At 42.7% G+C, this 21900-nt stretch overlaps 1 protein-coding gene across 1 annotated transcript in view; it reads left to right on the top strand.

Moving 5' to 3' along the window:
- Positions 1-13269: 13269 nt before the first annotated feature.
- si:ch211-250c4.3 (uncharacterized protein LOC100535981 homolog) overlaps positions 13270-21900 on the top strand; it is a 109684-nt gene continuing 101053 nt past the window's right edge. The window contains exon 1 of the mRNA XM_059947316.1: positions 13270-13289. The gene's annotated coding sequence lies outside the window, so the exon portion shown is untranslated. The remainder of the gene's footprint in view (positions 13290-21900) is intronic.

The raw sequence follows: 21900 nt of genomic DNA, 5'->3' as shown, positions 1-21900 counted from the left end.
TCTACACTGGGAGAGGGAGAGATTAAAAATATCTAAACACACCTGCCAGTTGTGCTGCGCACATCCTGAGTACCTGCCCTGGGATGCCGTCCAGTCCTGCAGTCTTGTGGCTGTCCATTTGTTGGAAACATCTGCATACCTCAGCCTCAGAGATGAGCAGGTTGTAGTGGTGGCTTTCCTCGGAGGCTCAGAGTTAACGATATTGAACCGAGCATAAAAGCGATTGAGCTAATCTGGGAGAGAGGTCGCGATGGTGGCGGCACCACAACGTTTGGCTTTGAAGTCTGTGATGGTAATCAGCCCTCACCACATGTCACAAGTTACATTATTATCTGAGCCATGTTGATGGTGCTCAGTCTCCTTAGTAGAGTACAGAGTCAAATAATTGTGTTCTGTACCATAGCTAGAAATGACTTCGTTATCTCCTCTTACTCCATGTTTCTCTGTTTTGTAGCCAAGGACAAGGATTGCTTCTGTTTAATGTTCTACCACGGCCTCTAATGTGTTCAGTTTGACTCCTATAACAGAGCCAGCGTTTCTAATCCGTTTATTGAGCCTGTTGGCATCACCCATGTTGATGTCATTGCTCCAGCACACTGCTGCATAGAAGATTGTACTGGCAACAGCAGACTGGTAGAACATGTGAAAGAGAGGGCTGCATACTCCGAACATTTCCTCAGGAAGTAGAGGTGACTCTGGCCCTTCTTGAACACAGCCTCTGTGTTGGTGCTCCACTCAAGTCTGTCATGAAATAGATAAATTTCTCCCTACAAGTGGAGAAACTGCTTTAATGCAGTGCTGAGCAAAAAACCAGGAAGCTTGACTGAAGCAAGGCAAAGATCTTGAGGGATGTTGGGCTTTGCTGACACAGTTTAAAGGCAATCCAAGAATGACACAGCTTACAGCAGGTTTTGAATCCCTGAGACTGCATTCACAGAGGAGATTAGTTTCTGAAGACATTGGTGCTCAATCCAGAGCAAAAACCTCCATACTTTCTTCCTAGCCTTTAAAATCTTAGAACAGAACAGTACAGTAACGGGCCTTTCAGCCCACAAATTTTGTGTTGAATTAAATAAACTAGCAATTTAATACCTAACAAAACTAAACCCTTCTGTCTACACAATGTCCATGTTCCTCTTTTCCTCTGCATACTCATGTGCCTAATCTAAGAGTTTCTTAACACCTCTATAATATTTACCTGCACTACCAACCCTGGCAGTGCATTTCAGTCATCCACCATTCTCTATCATTAAAACAAACTTTCCAGACACTTCTTCTTTGAACTTACTTCCGAAGAGAGTTGGACACTTTAAATTTCTGGGTATTAACATATTGGTGACCTGTCCTGGGCCTAGCACATAGATACAATCATGAAGAAACTGCATCTGCATGTCACTGAACACTCTTTACAGAGATACTGTGGAAAGTACCTGACTGGTTGCATTGTGGCCTGGTATGGCAATTCAAATTCAATTAAGAAGCTGCAGAGAGTAAAGAACTCAGCCCAATATATTACGGGTACGTCCGTTTCCACCAGCAGTGGTATTTGCAGGATGCTGCTTCAGGAATTAAATTATATAATTTTTTTGTGACAATGCGTTTACTACTATCTTATACGTGCCTTATGCTGTGTATGACTATTGGTAACATGGTTTGCACCTTGCCCCCAGAGACTGTTTTGTTTGGCTGTATGCGTGGGTATTTGTGTATGGTTGAATGGCTATTAAACCTGAGCTTGAAGTAGGCAACATCCATCATCAAATATCCCCACCATCCAGACCCTGCCATCTTCTCACAATTACTATCAGACAGGAGGTATACAAAGCCCAATGTACCACATCACAGCTACTTCCCTTCAACCCTTCAGTTCTTGAACCAACATGCACAACACTTCCTCAGTATAGCAGCATTGTCAAAATGCTGGAGGAACTCTGCAGGCCAGGCAGCATCCATGGAAAAAGATGTATAGTCAATGTTTCGGGCTGAGACCCTGCCGAAATATTGACTGTACTTTTTTTCCATAGATGCTGCCTGGCCTGCTGAGCTCCTTCAGCATTTTGTGTGTGTTGCTTGGATTTCCAGCATCTGCAAATTTTTTTCTTGTTTGTAGACATGATTCTCTAAAATGGACTTTGTTTTTTGTTGGCGTAAATGTGTTCTTTCTTATAAAAATTGTGAATCATTTATGTTGTGTAAATGCAAACATTAAAATGTCCATGCTGTCACCCAAGTGACAAATATTTTTACATGAAGTATTCAGCTGTGTAAGGCTGCAATGCCAGTCTGGAGCCACTAGCAGACAGCAAACACATTGTGAATCTGCACCTCTGACCACAATATTTGGATTGCAGGACTGTCACTGCTGCCAGACACTTCAGTATAAAAGAGTGATTAGCTGCTAATCATTAAACGTTACATAGTGGTTTTCATCTCCCTTTCAAAGCATCCCCTAACTCAACAGTTAGTAAATTTGCCCTCTGTTGGTCATTTCAGTACAACAAAATGTCATAAGCAACAATGTCATAATGAACAAGCATCTATTTTAGAAATCTTGATTGATTAAATGTTGACCAGGATACCTAAAGTAACATCCCTACTCGATGAACAGCAGATCTTTATAATAATTAGTGTTGCTACCTATTACATGGGACACCGAAACTTAATTTCCCTCTCATCCCTCCCTGGGCTTGTGCTAATCTCTGGATCATCTGGACAGTAAAGGCACCTATGTCAGACTATTGTTTATTGACTACACTTCTGCCTTCAATGCTATTATTCCAAGCAAATTCATCACCAAACACCAGACCATGGAAGTTAATGTCTTCCTCCACAACTGGATCCTTGCCTTTCAAGTTCAAGTTTATTGTCAGCTGATACATATATAACCAGGGAAAACTGATCCTTCAGACTACATTGCACCCGCAAAAAAACAACACACCCAGCACATAAACCAAAATATTACCATAAATAAGTTAATAAAATATAGTTCAAAATGCATGCAGTGCACAGCACAGATAAACAATAAACGGCTCACTGTTCTAGAGAACCTCAGTAGTGATGCTACAGTGGTTTATTACTCTCACAGTTTGAGGGAAGAAGCTGTTACCCACTCTGCCAGTCCAGTCCTGATGCTTCTGTAGCTCCTTTCTAATGGTAGTGGGTCAAAGAGACTGGGATTGCTGACAGGGATCCTCAATAATGCTTCAGGCCCTTTTTCTACAACGCTTCGAGTAAATGTCACAAATAGGAGCAAGGGAGACCCTGGTGATCCTCTCTACAGTTTTTACTATCCTCTGTAGCATCTTGTTGCCTGATGCCTTGCAGTTTTCATACCACATAGATGTAGCCAGACAGGACAGTCTCGATGGTGCTTGAGTAGAAAGTTGTTAGAATGGGGATGGGGTGCTATTGCACGGCTCAATCTCCTCAGAAAGTGTAGACGTTGCTGTGCCGCCTTGACTTGTGAGGAGGTGTGGATCCAGAATAGATTGTCCGTTATGTAAACACCAAGGAATTTTGTTCTCTTCATTTTGTCCACAGCAGAGCCATTGATGTGCAATGGAGAATGGTGGACCTGTGCCTTCCTGATGTCCACAATTATCTCTTTTGTCCTGTCCACATTGTTCTCACATTTGACAAGCCTCTCCATCTCCTCTCTGTATGCCGACTCATCGTTGTTGCTGATGAGTCCAACCACTGTAGCATCACAGCAAACTTGATGTTGCAGTGTGAGCTGGATCGTGCAGGGATCAGCAGAGCGAATGGCAGTGGACTGAGCACACAGCGGAGTCATCTGTTGCAGCCACCCAGGGGAGGAGACACTGGGGGCAGTGTGGCAGAGAGCAGAGGTGCAGCAGGCATGCTGGTTGGGGCTGGTCTCTCCCATTGGTGCTGCTCTCCAGTGTTCGCTCTGCAGACTTGCTTTTGCTGACAACATCCATGCACTATCAATCTACAGGACAACCAGTGACTTGGGCTATATTTTATTTTCTTTGGTGTGACTATGTTTACTGCTATCTTATATGTGCTGTACGTGCCTTGTGCTGAGTATGACTGTTGATACTATGTTTTGCGTCTTGGCCCTGAAAGAACACAATTTCATCTGGTTGTATTCATGAGTATTCATGTATAGTTAAATGACAATCAAACATGAACTTTAATTTTAAATATGTACCTAAGTTGGACTTTTGAATCTAATAATATATGATAGCTTACATAACTATGCAATAATATTCTGAAGTTGTCTCTATAAGTCAGATGTTTATAACCTAGGATTGGCCTCTACTGGGCTACAATGACAATGTAAGGATTGCTCAGTATCAGCTTCACGCAATCCTCTTTCATACCTGCTCTCATTCCCAAACATAAAAGAGGAGGAGTCTTTTCAAAGACCCCAGGGTTCAATGTTTTGTCATTGTACTCCAACTTTTATCTAGTCATCCCACTAGAGGTGAATCTCACAAACTATCTAGGAATGTGTGCTTGAATGTGTGAATAGACATGTTCTGGATGTGTAGATAAATGAAGATGATCAAGCAGCTCCAATTCAGATTCATTTATTCATCACCTGTGCATCGAAACATACAGTGATATACGTCATTTGCGTTAGCAAGTAAAACAACCTAAGGATGTTCTGGAAGCTGCCCGCAAATGTCACCACACATTCTGGCACAAATATAGCATGCCCACAATGTTCAGCAGAACAACACAAGCAACAACAACAATAGACAGCTCACCAAACCCAGTACAAGCCACCTTCAAGCTTCCAACCTCCATTCCCTGGTCCAGTCTTACAGATATTGGGCCTCTGACTTCCAGACCTGCCAACCCTGACCTTGACCATCAGGCCACAACTTCTGGCCTCATTAACTTCAGTATTGATCCCAGTACTCACCAGTCACGGAATTTTGAACTTCTTCAGTCCATGGTTTCCTGCTGCAATAAGGCCACACTCAGGTCAGAGGAACAACATCTTATATTCTGTCTGGGTAGCCCCCAACCTGATGGCATGAACATTGATTTCTTGAACTTCCAGTAATTGCACCCCTTTCTCCTTCACCATTCCCTGTTCCTGTTTCCCTCTCTCACCTTATCTCCTTACTTGCTCTAACCTCCCTCTGGTGTTCCTCCCCATTCTCTTTCTTCTACAGTCTTCTGTCTTTCCTATTAGATTCCCCCTTTTCCAGCCATTTATCTCGTACACCAATCGACTTACCTGCTCTACTTCACCTCTCCCCCCTCCCAGTTTCACCGATCACTTAGTACTTCTGCCTCTCCTACCTTTACCTTCTTACTCTGCCTTCTCATCTTTTTTTCCAGTCCTGATGAAGGGCCTCAGCTTGAAACATCAACTGTTTACTCTTTTCCATAGATGCTGCCTGGCCTTCTGAGTTCATCCAGCATTTTGTGTGTGTTACGGGACTTTGAACTCTGTGCCTCAAACACTGGACTCACACAGTTTTCCAATCTCTGAACTCAGCAACATAGGGTTCATGCCTGCCCGGATTCATAGTCTTGCAGTCATCAAGGCTCCGATTTGCAGAGAAACCAACATCGGGCCTTGACTTCCGGGCTCGCCAATGTGGTGATATCACTTGTAAGAACGTGATTGGACAGAGTTCCAAGCATGCACAGAAATCTGAGAAAGATCTAGAATGATCAAGAAGCATAGTGTTGTAAGACACGTGTTGATGTTGCTGTTGTAAGTAAAAGTTCTAGTTCTATTCTTCCAGAATATGTTTTGTTATTAGAAGCCAATGGTATGTATAAAGAACACAACATGGTGTCAGAAGTCAGTCTGGAAGAATAATACAATCGCTAAACATGGGAGAAGCGTAGATAATCAAAACAAATGAGTGCAAACTTTTTTAGTGTTTGCTAACAGTTTGACAAATGGAAGGGTTGCAACCTCCAGAAACACTTCAGCTGACTGGTAACGTAGCAGAGAACTGGAGAAGATTTAAGCAGCGATTTGAAATTTATTTCAAACAAAGGGATGAAAGATCGGGAAAAAACAAAAGCAGCGATCCTACTCCACGTAATTGATGATGATGCAGTTGAGGTATATAACCATTTTACTTTTGAGAATGGAGATAATTTGAATCTGAAAGCAATAATCAACCAGTTTGAAGCATTTTGTATACCGAAGCACAATGTGATGTATGAATGGTACAAATTCTTTACATGCAAGCAGAAAGCTGGTCAAATGATTGATCAATTTGTTACTGAGTTGAGAAACTGCAGTAAAACATGTGAGTTTGCAGAGCTGACGGATCCTCTCAATAAAGACAGAATTATTTGCGGCATTCTGGATAACGCTCTGAGAGAAAGACTCTTAAGAGGACCAGACATAAATTTGGAAAAAGCTTTGATTCTCTGCAAAGCTTCAGAAACTGTGACATCACAGGCTAAAGAGCATTTTATTGAGAGCTACATAGATGCTGTGGAAAAGCACAAACATGCTAGGCAAAATAATAAAATGGCAACGAAACTGACAGCAAGATGTCATCTGAAAGAAAAAACTTTGTGATCACTGTGGGTAGCAAAATCAGCCAAAGAAAGTGCCCAGCGTATGGAAAAATGTGCAATCACTGCGGTAAGAGTAATCATTTCACACTGTTGCAGAAATAGAAAGGAGATAAAACATGTAAATGCAGTGCTTGAAAATGAATGTGAAGTGTTTTACATTGATGTGCTTTGTGAAAATAAGCTAAGTAAGAATGACTGGACTATGCCATTGCAAGTGAACCAAAACAATATTCAGCTTAAACTGGATACTGGAGCACAAGTAAATGTTCTTGCAGAATCTGAATTTAATGCATTAAGGCCAAGACCAAAGTTACATCAGACAAATATAAAAGTGACTGGGTATTCAGGTGCAGACATTCCAGTTAAAGGAACATGTGTGGCAAAAGTATCACACAAAAATATTGAGCACGCACTTTCATTTGTGGTGGTGCCAGAAAATGTACAGTCAATACTGGGTTTATCTGCCTGTGAGAGACTGAATTTGGTGAAAAGAGCCTTAGTCCTGGAGTCAGAATACAGTGATTTGATGAAAGAGGGAGAGAGAACAGAATTTGATTCCAATGCAGCAAAAGTAAAAGAAGTCATAAAGAAAAATCCCAGACCCATCTCATTGTTACCAGCATCTGACAAAGCATTGCCACCAAAACCAAACTTGCTAGTACAGTACAATACGGATCTGCAGCCAAATAGTGTCAAGAATCAGGATCCAATTGAAGAAGTGAAAGCACAAGTGAAGGACTCAAGAAGTTTTATTGAAATGATGAAGTCTCAGCATAAAAAAGAGATTACACAGTTAATGAATGAATTACGATTTCTTCGCAAAGACCTCAAGAAAGAGCCAACTTCAGAGTTTCGGTTAACTGATGCAGACCAGACTAAACATGAAAATAACAATGAAACACAAGAACTGTGTGAATCACTTAGAAGGTCTACTTGTATCCGTAAGCCCCCAGAGAGGCTGATAGAGACACATTAAATTATGCATTTGTTATGATCTATATTAATTGTTTTTCTTTTTAAGGAAAGGAAGATGTGGTGATATCAGGTGTCAGAACGTGATTGGACAGAGTTCCAAGCATGCGCAGAAATCTGAAGAAGATCTAGAATGATCGAGAAGCATGGCGCTGTAAGACACGTGTGTAGTTTTTGCTGTCGTAACTAAAAGTGCTAGTTCTATTCTTCCAGAATATGTTTTGTTATTGGAAACCCACGGTACGTATAAAGATCACAACAGCCGACTTCGGTTTTCAGCCCTCATTATCGACCCCAGGACCCGCTGATCATGGAATCCTGAACTCCGGACTCACATGGCCTTCCAATCATGAAACTCACCGTCCTGGGGAGACTCACCTACCCGAGGGATGTGGGGGGGGGGGGAATGGGTGTCACCTGCCCTCATCCACGTGTCCGGCTGGTCTCTGTCTCAGTGCCTGCTGACCTGACGGGGATTGCACGCTTCTACCATGGAATTTTTTGGTCAGAGTACTCGTTTCACTGTGAATGCGATATTAATTCAGGGATATGAACTGTAGTGAAATTTCTGACCATTCTGTTTAAAAGCAGCTATAAAGCACTCAGTGTTTAAAGAGGTAATATAGGGGCTAGCACAGCTTTCTGGTCAGTGTGCCACATGAAGGCAACTCCCTTTTGTTGCTTCTATGTTTTAGGATTATGAGATACTAAACATTAATTTGGTGTCATGAAAAGTTTATCAAGCCCTGTGGTAGTTATTACATAAGTAGCAAATAACATTTACCACAAATATTTGAAGCAAGTGTCACATTCCTGGAAGGTCAGTCTGCTCCTAGAAGCATATCAATTAAAGATAAAGAAAAGCTTTGCAATATAAAACTCATATCAGGAAGTCTCTATAATAACGCAAAATGTAATTAAATCTGTAGAAAAGAAAGTTCAGAGTTACGAATGTTTCAAGTGGTACCATATTGTACTAAAACCAACAAACCAGAGGTCAAATGTTAATCCCCCGACTCTTTTTAAACAGGCTGTAAAAACACAGACTTTGTTGATATGTTAAACTCTCATCAGACAGGAACACATACACAAAATCATCAACTGGAATTTCCTCTTGAATCTTATCACTTTTTTTAAGATTCTACAGCCCCTTTGATCAAGAGTTTGGTCTCAATCATACTCTTATATGGTTCAATGTCAAAATTTGCTTGATCAGACTCTCCTGAACCACCTTGGGGATTTTGCCACATTAGTAGAACCATTAAATATGAAGAATTTTTACTCAGTGAGAGATAATCCTGAAAGTTTATTTTGAAGTGAATATTTTGAATGCCTGTTTGCATTAGTATATACCTTGTAAGCAAAGAGATCAGGATTAGCAAAGCATAGGATGCATACATCAAACAATGCAAGATACATTTGTGAGAGAAATTGTATTGTCAAGTACTTGATTTTCATTGGAAGTCTGAGAAAGTGAAACTTGTAACAATAATTTTATTCAAACAGCCAAGTTGGCCTCTTGGCCTCTGATAGAGTCATAGAAAAGTACAGCACAGAAACAGGCCCTGTGGCCCATCTAGTCCATGCCAAGCCGTTTAAAGATAACTCCATCAATCTGCACCTGAATCGACCTGATATTTAGTTCTTACAGCCCGGTTCCTTATTGCCCACTTTAGTATGTCTTTTGTCTCAGATCAGGTCAAGACAGAAAGCATATTTGCCCTCACCCTTAAACTCTTGTTGCCAAGGTGCATGTTTTGTTGTTCCGCTCTGTGCCTTATGGCGCATTGGGCAGCAATTTGTCTGGTTTTTACAAGGCTGAATAGAAAGCATGCAAGGAGCCAGCCGGATTCGAACCTGGGTCCACTTGCCTCGAAGTCCAATGCAGATGTCACTACACCACCAGACAGTTTAAGGTACATGCTTTCCTATAATGTAACCACAACAACTCATCAATGTCCTCACTAGGGACCAAGAATGAGACAGCTAAAGTGCAATTCATGAATCCAGTCCACAGAGGAACTGAGGAGGATATGTTTGGTCAGTCCTATAATATTTAACACTGAAAGAGTGAAAATAAAATTAGATCAGGTGACACTTGTCCTGGGTGGATCCACTCCACTAAGCAGGCTGTCACCAAGCTGCCATCAGAGCACTAGAGGAACACTATCTGCCAACACTGGGCAGCAGCAGATGGTCACTTTAGATTCCGCTGAGTTTTGCTGGTGAAGGCCTGTGATCTTTGGGCAGGATGGCAATCAGGGAGACTGCCAAACTACATTGTTACTGGTCACCCTATCACGTTAAAGGAATTCATGCGCAAGTATGTTAGAGGTGGAGTGGATGCAAGTCATCCTCAACCCCAAGAGACAGTCTTGAAAGAAAAACAGAAGCATTTTAACCTTCATGAATCAAATAGTCTTCTGTCCTTCAATGAATTTACTAAAATGGTAGGCTACAGCTGCCAAGTTTACGATTAATGTGTGCTCTTACAGCACCTTGTGTACATTTGAAAGGGAGAATATAACAACAGCTGTGAAGATCCCTACTGCATCTGATGACCCTGTGATCTCTGTCTCAGATGCTGATGTCAGGCTGTCTTTAAAGAGAGTGAACCCTTGCAAGGTGGAAAGTCCCGATGGAGTATCTGGTAAGGCTCTGAAAACCTGTGCCGACTAACTAGCGGGAGTATTCAAGGACATTTTCACCCTCTCACTGCTATGGGCAGAAGTTCCCACTTGCTTCAAAAAGGCACAATTATACCAGCGCCTAAGAAGAATAATGTGAGCTGCTTTAATGACTATCACCCGGTAGCACTCATATCTACAATGCTGAAATGCTTTGACAGGTTGGTCATGACTGGACTGAACTCCTGCCTCAGCAAGGACCTGGACCCATTGCAATTTGCCTATTGCCACAATAGGTCAATGGCAGATGCACTCTCAATGGCTTTTCACACAGCTTTAGACCACCTGGACAACACAAACACCTATGTCAGAATGCTGTTCATCGACTATAGCTCAGCATTTAATACCATCATTCCCACAATCCTGATTGAGAAGTTACAGAACCTGGGCCTCTGTACCTCCCTCTGCAGTTGGATCATCATCTTCCTAACTGGAAGACCACAATCTGTGCGGATTGGTAATAACATATCCTTCTCACTGACAATCAACACTGGTGCACCTCAGGGGTGTGTGCTTAGCCCACTGCTCTACTCTCTCTACATCCATGACTGTGTTGCTAGGCACAGTTCAAGTACCATCTATAAATTTGCTGGTGATACAATCATTGTAGGTAGAATCTCAGGTGGTGATGAGAGGGCATACAGGAGTGAGATATGCCAACTAGTGGAGTGGTGTCGCAGCAACAACCTGGCACTCAATGTCAGTAAGATGAAAGAGTTGATTGTGGACTTCAGGAAGGGTAAGACAAAGGAACACATATCAATCCTCATAGAGGGATCAGAAGTGGAGAGAGTGAGCAGCTTCAAGTTCCTGGACGTCAAGATCTCTGAGGGTCTAACCTGGTCCAAACATATTGATGCAGTTATAAGGAAGGCAAGACAGCAACTATACTTCATTAGGAGTTTGAAGAGATTTGGTATGTCAACAAATACGCTCAAAAACTTCTATAGTGGTACCGTGGAGAGCATTCTGACAGGCTGCATCACTGTCTGGTATGGTGGGGGCTACTGCACAGGACCGAAAAAAGCTGCTGAGAGTTGTAAATTTAGTCAGCTCCATCTTGAGTACTAGCCTACAAAGTAACCAGGACACATCTTCAAGGATGGGTGTCTCAAGAAGGCAGCATTAAGGACCTCCAGCACCCAGGGTATGTCTTTTTCTCACTATTACCATCAGGTAGGAGGTACGGAAGCCTGAAGACACACACTCAGCGATTCAGGAACAGCTTCTTCCCCTCTGCCATCTGATTCCTAAATGGACATTGAACCCTTGAACACGACTTCACTTTTTTAATATATATTATTTCTATTTTTGCACGATTTTTAATCTATTCAATATATGTATACTGTAATTGATTTACTTATTTATTTATTATTATATTTTTCTTCTATATTATGTATTGCATTGAACTGCTGCTGCTAAGTTAACAAATTTCACAACACATGCCAGTGATAATAACCCTGATTCTGATTCTGATTTAAAACTGGAGGCTTTGCAACCTAATTGCCTATTTGACCTTATTTTAATATTTAGAATATTGCATTATCTCTAAGGTGAAAATGAACTAAAAAGTAATCAGGTAACATGATAACTGGTAATAATTAAATATCTATTACAGAACTCCTGCCTTCATTATCTCCCCTTCGTTACTTCCCACCTTCACCTCATGATCTCTTTCCCATTCTCTACCTCACACACCATTATCTTCTCTCTTTCTTACCCTTTCTTTACCCTCCTTATGCATTATCTCCTCACCCTGCTCTATCTTTCTCACTTCTCCTCCACTTCCCTGTGGTCTGTCTCTGCCACTGTCACTTGCCTCTCCTTCCTCTCTTTTGTATCTCTCCTACTCTGTCCCTTTCTCCCACCCCATCTCGATTTCTACTACTCTCCCTCCCCCTTATCTCAAGATCTCTCTCCCCGTCTTCTTCCGTCACCTTTCTCCCTCTATTGTACCTCTCTTGCCTTCTCCCATCTCTTTCCCCTCCTCTTTGTCTTCTTCTTCCAGTTCCTTTACATTAGTCTTTATCTTTCCTGACAGTAGTGCCCTCTCCCTTTCTCCTTCTGCTCCTCTTCTCCTTCTCCCTCCCTCCCTCTCTCTCTCTCTCTCTCTTTCTCTCACACACACACACTCACTCATCACAAATCTCTTCTATCCCTATTTATTTGACCATCCCTTTGTTTCCAGTCTATTTTCTCTCTTTGCCTTGTCTATCTCCCTACAATCTGTCTTTCTTAAGCTTCAGACCTCTACCTCTCCTTTCTCCTGCTCTCACCAACTCTCAGGTTTGTGCTCTCTAATCACTGCACTCTCTCTCTTCCCTTGTGCCCAACTAGTCTCCCACTCACCTCACTCCCACTCTCAGGTTCTCTCTTCACCACATTACTCTCACTTTCTCTCAGCATTGACCCATCCATCTTTTCTATCTTTCTCCCCTCATCATCTCTCTCTGCCCCAACATGCCCTCTCTATTCCCAGATTGCTTTCCTTCAGGCCTCTTTATCTTCTCCAATCCCCTCTCTTAATCCAGTCTTTCTACTCCTTTCCCTTCTTCACCCTCTCCCTCATTTTTACCACAAATTTCTCTACCAGAGTCTCACTGTCCTCTCAGTCTCTCCCCCTTCCATATTTCTAACCACTCAATTCTCCCTTTCCCTGTTTCCCTTCCCTCACTCCCCCCCCCCCCCCACCACCCCTTGCTTCTCCCTTCCATCACTCATTATCTCCTTTCTCAACAGCATAGTCCAGCCTGGCACATTATAACTGACAAAGAGATGCTGTAAAAGCCAGGCTGGTGTTTGTCCTTACAGACTAAGACAGGATTATATTGGGGAATGTGGAAATGGCAGGGAAATTAAATATTTGCTGTATTTGTCTTCACAGAAGGAAATAGAGAAGAACTACAAGGCTAGAGTAAAACTCTAGGGATTTAAAGAAGAAATTAGCATCAACAATAGATTATTGCTGAAGAAATAAATGGAACTGAAAGGCACTAAATCCCCAGGACTTGATGATGTGCATTCTGGGATTTAGAAGGAAGTGGCTTTAGAGATGGTGAACTGAATTCCAGAGATTCCAGAATGGTTCACACAGACTGAAAGGTAAAGGATGTAAATTCACTATTTAAGAAAGGAGACAGTAAAGAGGGAATTAAAACCTACTGTCAGGAATGTAAGGAAAATGTTGGCAAGTGGTGTGGTTTGGTTTTAGAATTGGCCTGCCCATAGAAAATGTAAAGTAATGGTTACTGTTTCTTGTTCTGACTAGAAGTCTGTGGTGTTCCACAGGGATCCATACTGGGACCTTTGTTATTTGTGATACCTTCAAAGGTACAGTTAATGCCAGAGAAATGTTTACAATATACAACCTGAAATGCTTTTTCTTCCCAACCATCCACAAAATCAGAGGAATGCCCCAAAGAATGAACGGCAGTTAAATGCTAGAACCCCAAAGCCCCTCCCAGCTCCCCTCCTTCCTGTGCATAAGCGGCAGCAAGCAGCAATCCCCCCACCCTTCCATTGGCACCCGTCACCGAGCACTCAAGCATGAGCAAGGCAACAGCAAAGACACAGACTTGCAGTTACCCCAAAGACTACATTGTTCACCTGGCATTTGCCATACCGCAGGATCACTCTCTCCCCCTGATAAGGGAGAAAGATGTGTCTCCGTTTCACAGCGAGAGGGGAGACATAACAAACAGCTGGCTGGTTTATGATGTTAAAAGTCCATTGCATCACTTTTTCCGAATTCTGTGCCCAAAGATCTCAGGTCTCTGGGCACACAGTCTTAGATCTTCCATATCCCATGACACACTGGTCTTCTGCTTGGACACTGACCTCCGATCCCCCCATCTCCAGAGCCACGAAAACTTTGGTCCTCCAAAGGCGAGCGGAGCTCTTAGGCCGAGCCCTTGGCGTGCCGAGCTACAGCCTCTACGTATGTATGTGTGTGTGTGTGTGTGTATATATGATGTTAAAAGTCCATTGCGTCCCTTTTTCCGAATTCTGTGCCCAAACATCTTGGGTCTCTGGGCACACAGTCTTAGATCTTCCATATCCCATATATATATATAAAATCTGAAACCATAGATGGGGATGGGTTAGTAAGTTTGCAAGTGATGCAAGGAATAGGGGCATTATGGATAATTTTAGAAGGTTGCCCAAAGATACAGTGAGATAGATCAGTTGTAGAATGTAGAAGGAGTTTAATTCGGCCAAGTCTGAGTTCACACTTTAGAAGAGCAAATGTCAAGTGACAGCACACAGTTAAATACAGAACCTTTAAAAGCATCTATCCTTCCTTCCCTCCCCTCCCCTCCCTTCCCCTTCCTCCCCTTCCTTCCCTCCCTTTCCTTCCTCCCTCCCACAACGATAGAGTAGTAAAGAAGGTGCATGGGATGCTCACCTTTATTTGACAAAGCACTGAGTTCTTGCATCAGGAGGTTATGTTGCAGATTTAGTTAGGCTGCATTTGGAGTATTGCATTCAGTTCTGGTTGCTTCATTATAGGATGTATATCAGGGCTTTGGAGAGGGTGCAGAAGGGGTTACCAGAATGTTGCCTAGATTAAAGAGCCTATGCTATGAGGAAACATTAGAAAAACAAGGGTTGTTTTCTCTGGAGCAGTAGAAGCTTGGGGTAGACCTGATAAAAGTTTATAAAATTGTATGAGGCATAGGTAGATAGGTGAAATGTCTTATCAGAATTGAAATGTCTTATCCTAAAGGGAATGTATTTAAGATGAGAGGGTGAAAGCTCAAAGATGTGTGGAGCAGGTTTTCTTTATTTGAAGTGAGTGCCTGGAATGTACTGCCGGGGGTGGTATAGGAGGTAGATATGATAGAGACACTTACGAGGGTCTTAGATAGGCACATAGATGTGCAGAAAATGGACGGAGATAGACTGTGTGCAAGGAAAAGGGAGTAGGTGCCATTAGCTGACTTAGATCAGTAAATGTCATTGGCCGAAGGGCCTGTTCTTTGCTGTATTGTTCTATGTTCTATTTATGATTAAAATAGATGTGACAGAAGCTCTAGAAAGTAAGATTAAACAGAGAATGAACATGGATTTATGAAAGAGCATAGTCATACAGCACAGAAACAGGTCCTTCAGCCCATCATGTTCCTACTTACCATCTAGAGCCTATTTATGCTAATCTCATTTACCAGCATTTGGCTTGTAGCCTTCTGTGCCCTGACAATTCAAATGCTTCTCCAGATACTTCTTAAATGCTTTCACAACCCTCTTGGGTAATACATTTCAGATCCTCTCTGAACTTTCACCCCTTAATCTAAAATAATGCTCTCTAGCTTTAGACACCCCTCCTGTGGTATAAAGCTTCCTACTTTCTACCATACCTATACCCCTCATAATCTTATGGTATTTTTCAGATTTGCCTTCATCCTTCTCTGCACCAAAGAAAACTATCCCAACGTATCCAGTTTCCTCATAATTCAAAAGCTGCATCCTGAGTAACAAATCTCCTCTGCACCCTAGCCTCTGTCATCATGTAGCAACCAGAAATTTGCACACAGCATCTCCTCCACACTCACCATCAGCACAGGTGCACCAGAGGTACTTAGCCCCTGCTTTATTCACTTTGTACCTATGATTGCAGAGCTAAGTACAGCTCCAATGCCGTAGTTAAGTTTGCTGACAACACCACTATTGCTGGTCGAATTCCAAGTGCACGTATTGGTATATAGGAAGGAGATTGAAAATCTGTTTGATTGATGCCACAACAACAAGCTCTCACTCAACGTCATTGAAATGGAAAAGCTGCTGATCAGCCACAGGAGGAAGAAGCTGGAAGTCCATGAGCCAGTCCTCATTAAGGAATTGAGGTGGATTGGGTCAGTAGGTTTAAATTCCTTGGCATAACATATCTGAGGATCTGTCCTGAGCAGGCACAACAGCACCTCTACTTTCTTAGAAATTTGCACAGATTCGGCATGTTACTAAAAACTTTGACAAGTCTCCTCAAACCCCTAACAAAGTAAAGCGACTGCCGTGTCTTTTTGATAGTGTTGGGCTCAGGATAAATGTTCTGAGATACTGACACACAGGAATTTAAAGCTACCCACCCTTTCCACCAACAACCCCTCAATGCTGCCTTGAATTTGAACCTGTTACCTCATCTCTTGGATTCAGCTTTACGGTGCATGTTTGAACCAATTCTTTGATGAGGTCCAGAGTACAATGGTTCTGGCAAAACATGAAGCTGGGTATTAGTGACAAACAGGAGAAAACCTGCAGATGCTGGAAATCCAAGCAACACGCCCAAAATGCTGGAGAAACTCAGCAGGCCAGGCAGCATCTATGGAAAAGAATACAGTTGACGTTTCAGCTGAAACCCTTCAGCAGGACTGGAGGAAAAAAAGATGAGGAGTTGGAGTTAAAAGGTGGGGGAGGGGTGGAGAAACAGAAGGTGAGAGATGAAATTGGGAGTGGGAGGGGTGAAGTGAAAGGCTGGGAAGTTGATTGGTGACAGAGATACAGGGCTGGAGAGAGGGGGAAATCTAATAGGAAAGGAGAAAAGGAGAAGGAAAAGGGGGAGGAGCACCAGAGGGAGGTGATGAGTAGGGAAGACGATTAAGTGAGAGTGGAAAGCAGTGATAGGGAATGGTGGAGGAGAGGTGGAGTGGCATTACCGGAAGTTGGAGAATTTGATGTTCATGCCATCGGTTTGGAGGCTACTCAGACGGAATATAAATTGTTGCTCCTCCAACCTGACTGTGGCCTCATCTCAATAGTAAAGGAGGCCATGGATTGACATGTCAGAATGGGAAGTGGAATTAATATTGGTGGCCACTGGGAGATCCCATTTTTCCTGGTGGACGGAGTGTAGGTGCTTGGCGAAGCGGTCTCCAAACCTATATCAAGTCTCACCGATATACAGTCCTGCTGAAGGGTCTTGGTCCAAAACATCGACTGTACTCTTTTCCATAGATGCTGCCTGGGCTGCTGAGTTCCTCCTGTATCTTGTTCTGAGTACTAGTCAGCAAGTTATTGCTACTTGAGAACATTGTTGTCAACTTTGCTGAAGACTTAGAGCCATGCAGATAAAATTGCTAATCACCAATGCCATATTTTTTTGAAACAAATCTTTTTTTTTAACTCTTCAGCAGTCCTGTACACCAGCTTTAACTCAACTGCTGCCCTCTAGGGATCTGGCTTTGTGGGTATGAAAGAGTTTGGGAAAAACAAGGGCTGTCTGTCCTTCCTTCTCTCTTCAGAAGAGCAGGCATAACCTGAGCCATAAGTCATCAGGAGTCGAGCAGCCAGTGTCACTGAGGTCCTCGAGGAGGATTTCTGCTGTCTGGAATGATCAGGGGCATTGTTTCCTTCTGCTTGCTCTGCAGTCTTGTATTTGGTGGGGCTCAGCATTTGCCTCAAGATACTTTCATCAGGATGAGAATCAGAGTGAGTGAACAGAAGAGTACTGTTGATGAACAGAGGACCTCTCCACTAATGCTGCTTAGAGGACCCCACTCTGCTGGCTCTACAACTTGGTGTGATCAATGACACCACATAGTCATGTGACTACCATCTGACATCACCTCCACCTAGTCTTCATAGCAATGCACAGATTTCACAGTGCAACCATTTTGGAGAACGCTGCCACTGAGACGTAAAGCCTGTCAGACATGGACTTCTGTTTTCCGTAGCCACATGCGGAACATTGACAATGTAGAGCAGATAACACCATAATCTTTGGCAGTATGTCTTTCCGTGAAGGAGGAGGGCCATAGCTATACAACACTGTCCCTCACAGCAACAAAAGAGCTGTGCTGAAACTCAGCAACCAGTTGGGTGAATGCTACTGTCATCACTAAGAATAATGAAACAGCAAAAATGCTGCTTTCAAAATAAAAACAAAGAAAATGACAACAGCACATGCATATAGGTCTATTTGTTTAGCTGGCCAAGTGTTGCACACAACAGGAGATAGTTAAGATCCACAATGATAGGCTCATCAACCAGTGTGCCAGCTTGAGATATTACAATCCATCCTTTACTCCTTGTGCACACTGGGAGCCCCCAGGCTATCGTGAGTCTAGACCTTGTGCAGAATTAAGTGCCATTGCAATGAAAAATATTTCACAGCTCGAGCATTAATCTGTCACCTCTATACATTGAAAGACCATAGGTTGTATTCCTTGTCGTGCATCTCTCAGTATTCGATTTCCTTCCTTTGTGAGTGCTGCATAGCCATGCTGACAAAGGCCCATGTCAGCTGATATATTCAAGAATCACTCTGGGTTTGAGGGGAGATTGGTCGACAGCCACTTCCTGATTTACCCATGATACTCATACCAAGGTCAACAGTCACTGAATAAAGGAATGTATGAAATAGGAACAAAAGGACACCATATGGTCCCATGAGTTTGCTCTGCCATTCAACCTGATCATAGCTGATCCGATTATTGGTCTCAACTCTATCCTCCTAACAAGCCTTGATCCTAGTTCCCTATTATCCAAATGTTTCATCCTTGAATAACCCAACCTCCTTGTCTCCCTGGGGTAGAAAGTTTCTAAGATTCACACACCTCTGTGATAAAAAAAAATCCTCGTCATTTCAACGACCAGTAGCTGGTCCTTTATCCTAAATGGCACAGCAGAATCATTGTGGCAAATGGTCCACTCCTCTTCTGTTTCTGCAATCCTTTGCTTGCCTGTAGAAAAGAGGGTGTTCTTTCTGTTATCACGGGTAAATTAGCAAGTGTTGCCTATCACTTCTCTCTCGTGTCTAATGAAATCCATGATTCTTTTGATTCAGGTAGGCCTTGTATCAGGTTTATCCTGAAACAGTGGTTCCCCAGATCTGGGTTTGCCCACCTAGCAATACTCTCTAAGCATCCACTTTGTCAAGCTGCTCTGGATTTTCTAAGTTTCAATGAGGTCTCTTCTCATTGAACCTATCTCATTGATTAGCTCTTGATTGATAAGAGGATTAAGAGTTACAGGAAGAAGGCAGGAGAATAAGGTTGAAAAGAAATCAGCCATAATTGAATGGTAGAATGGATTCAATGGGCTGAATGGCCTAATTTGCTTCTATGTTTTATGATCTTCATATTCTTTTCACTTCAGAGGATACACATCTACTATGCTCTATATTTCTTCAAAAGAGAAACCTGCATTTAGAGAAAAAGCATTACTACATGGCATCCAAAGGAAGTTAGTTATTCTACAAAGGGTATCAAAGCAGCATTTGATGTGGTCTCACCAAAGCCCCGTACAGTTCTAGCAAAGATATCCTCGTTCTGGTTCTCCATCCATTCCTAATAAATGCCAACACTGCTGCTATACCCGCCTACTAACTTTCTCCCTTTCTTGCATGAGAATACTTGGATCATTTTGAAAAAAGTAATTTGCAAGTTGACTCCATAATGACATTGTTCACCCCTCTCAAATGCACATCTTCAAATGAGCCTTCATTTGAAAAATGACGGAAACATATGCATTCTACAATGACAACTTGCCTTTTGTTTCCTTGCTCTTTGCGATAACTCTGCAATTTTTGGCCCTGATCCCCAGCCAATGGCAGTGCCTCCTTCAGACTGTTGCATTCTATTGCTCACAGTTAGAATGCTACTAATCTTGTGCTATCAGATTCCCCTCCCAAATGCTACTGCCTTGATAATTATGTTATTCTTGACAAAAGCAAGGTCAGGCTTCAGTGACCTGAGCTGCTATGTATCAGTCTTCAGCTCTAGCTCTTGTGGTTTTGTGTTCTGCTGGGCAGTAAAAATTCAATGAGAAATGGTAGCAGGTGGGATGAAACTGTGAGGGGGAAGAAGGCAGAGAAAGGGGAGGACAGATCCAGAGCGAGACTGAGGGAATATGTGGGGAAGGATACTTGGGTGAGAGAGCACAGGGAGAACGCAAGAATAAGGATAAACAGCAAGAGTGGGTGGAGAAAGAAGAGAGAGGGAATAAAAGTGAAACGAGGCAGAAACTGAAAGGGGAAGAGAGAAGAAAATGAGAAAGAGAAGGGACAAAGAGGGGGGAGAAGGACTGAGTGCATGAGGCAAGAATGAAGATGAGGCGATAGAAAGTGATCCAGACAGGGCAGAATGAGAGAGAAGGTATGAGGGAGAAAAAAGCAAAAGGGGAGTGAGCAAGAAGAAAAGCAGCAGAGGAAGAGCTAGGGAGAAATGGACTTAAACCAAGAGAAGGGGAAGACAGCAAACAAGAGATTACGAAGGGGAGAGTTTGAGAAGAAGGAAGAGTGAGGAAGGATGAGCAAGGGATTGGTGAGTGAATGAGGAAGAGGAGAGGACATGAGAGAGTGGATCACCAAAGGCAGAGAGAAAATGTGGAGAGTGTGTTATAGAGAGATATGGAAGGGGACTGGTGAGAGGAAGGAGGAGAAAGACAAGGTGGGAAAGATGCAGGAAGGACAGGTGGGGATAGAGAGATAGGTAGTGAGAGAGGCAAAGGAAGTGAGAGTATGATGGAGAGGGAGAGCAAAAGAGAAGAAAGAGAGACAGGGGGTTGGAAAGCAAGTAGGAAACAATGACATAGATCAGCTCAGTGAGGACTGGTGAGTGTTCTCCCAACTTGCCTTTCCTGACAATATTGTTGTGACATACTCAAACAGCTCCTCCAATGCCAGCTTGGCATTTGCCAGGGGTGGAAAGTACACCGTTACCAGGAAAATGGCGGAGAACTCCCTCAGCACAGAGTAGAGATGACACTTGATGTTGCAGGTCAGGAGCAGGACTGAGACAGAACTGCCACATTGTTGGTAAAGTCTCAGATGGTAACAAGGAGCATACAGGAGTGAGATAGATTGGCTGGTTGAGTGGTGTCACACTCAATGTCAGCAACACCAAGGACCAAGGATTGTGGACTTCAGGAAGGACTATCAAGAACTGCATCCAACTTTATTTTTTTAATCAGAAGTACTTATGTGTTAGGGTGGGTCATTAGGGATAGATCACCTGTTTGAGACTCTTGCAAATTTCTCAATGATGTGTGGTAGAGAACATTCTGATTGGTTGCACCACAGCCTGGTGTGGAGGCTCTGACGCACAGGGTCACCAGAGGGTTGTAAACTAAGCCACTTCCATCACAGGCATAACCCTTCCAGCCATTGGAGACATCTTCAACAGGCACATCCATCATTAAAGACTCACCATTTGGTCATTCCCTCTTTATGTTACTACAAATAGGTAAGGATGTGAAGACTAGGGAGGAATGATTCTGAGGTCTGGGAATTGATGAGCAGGTACCAAGCTCAGTAAATGTCCTAGAATTATGGAGTCAGGCAGCATGGAAATAAGTTCTTTAACCTACTGAGTCCATTCAACTATCAAGGACCCATAGAATGTATCATAGAGTGACTTTCTGTCTTTATTTTCAAAGCGGTCAGTTTTCACAGCTCACTGCCGGTTTGTTTAGTTCTTATCCAGCGTTCTGTAACTTTAAGAATCTTGCAGCATTGAGGTATATCTAAGAAAGGTAGAGAAAATCAGTAAAATATAAAATACAGTAACAGAAAGACAATATCTCCATCTTACAGTATGGTATAAAATGTACCAGTGGTACTATACAAATAAGGTGCAGGCCAACCACACTTGAATAATCATATTGTACCATCAGTGTAGGCAACATGGAACAGAACTTTCTGATCCGATTTACAGCTGAGTGACACCAGAGAAAGTATCAGAATCACAGCCATGCTGGCCATTACCCTCTAAGTGTACTT

The sequence above is a fragment of the Hypanus sabinus genome, chromosome 22 (genome assembly GCF_030144855.1).
Source record: "Hypanus sabinus isolate sHypSab1 chromosome 22, sHypSab1.hap1, whole genome shotgun sequence".
Lineage (NCBI taxonomy): Eukaryota > Metazoa > Chordata > Chondrichthyes > Myliobatiformes > Dasyatidae > Hypanus > Hypanus sabinus.
This window is presented reverse-complemented; position numbering and strand designations above follow the sequence as displayed.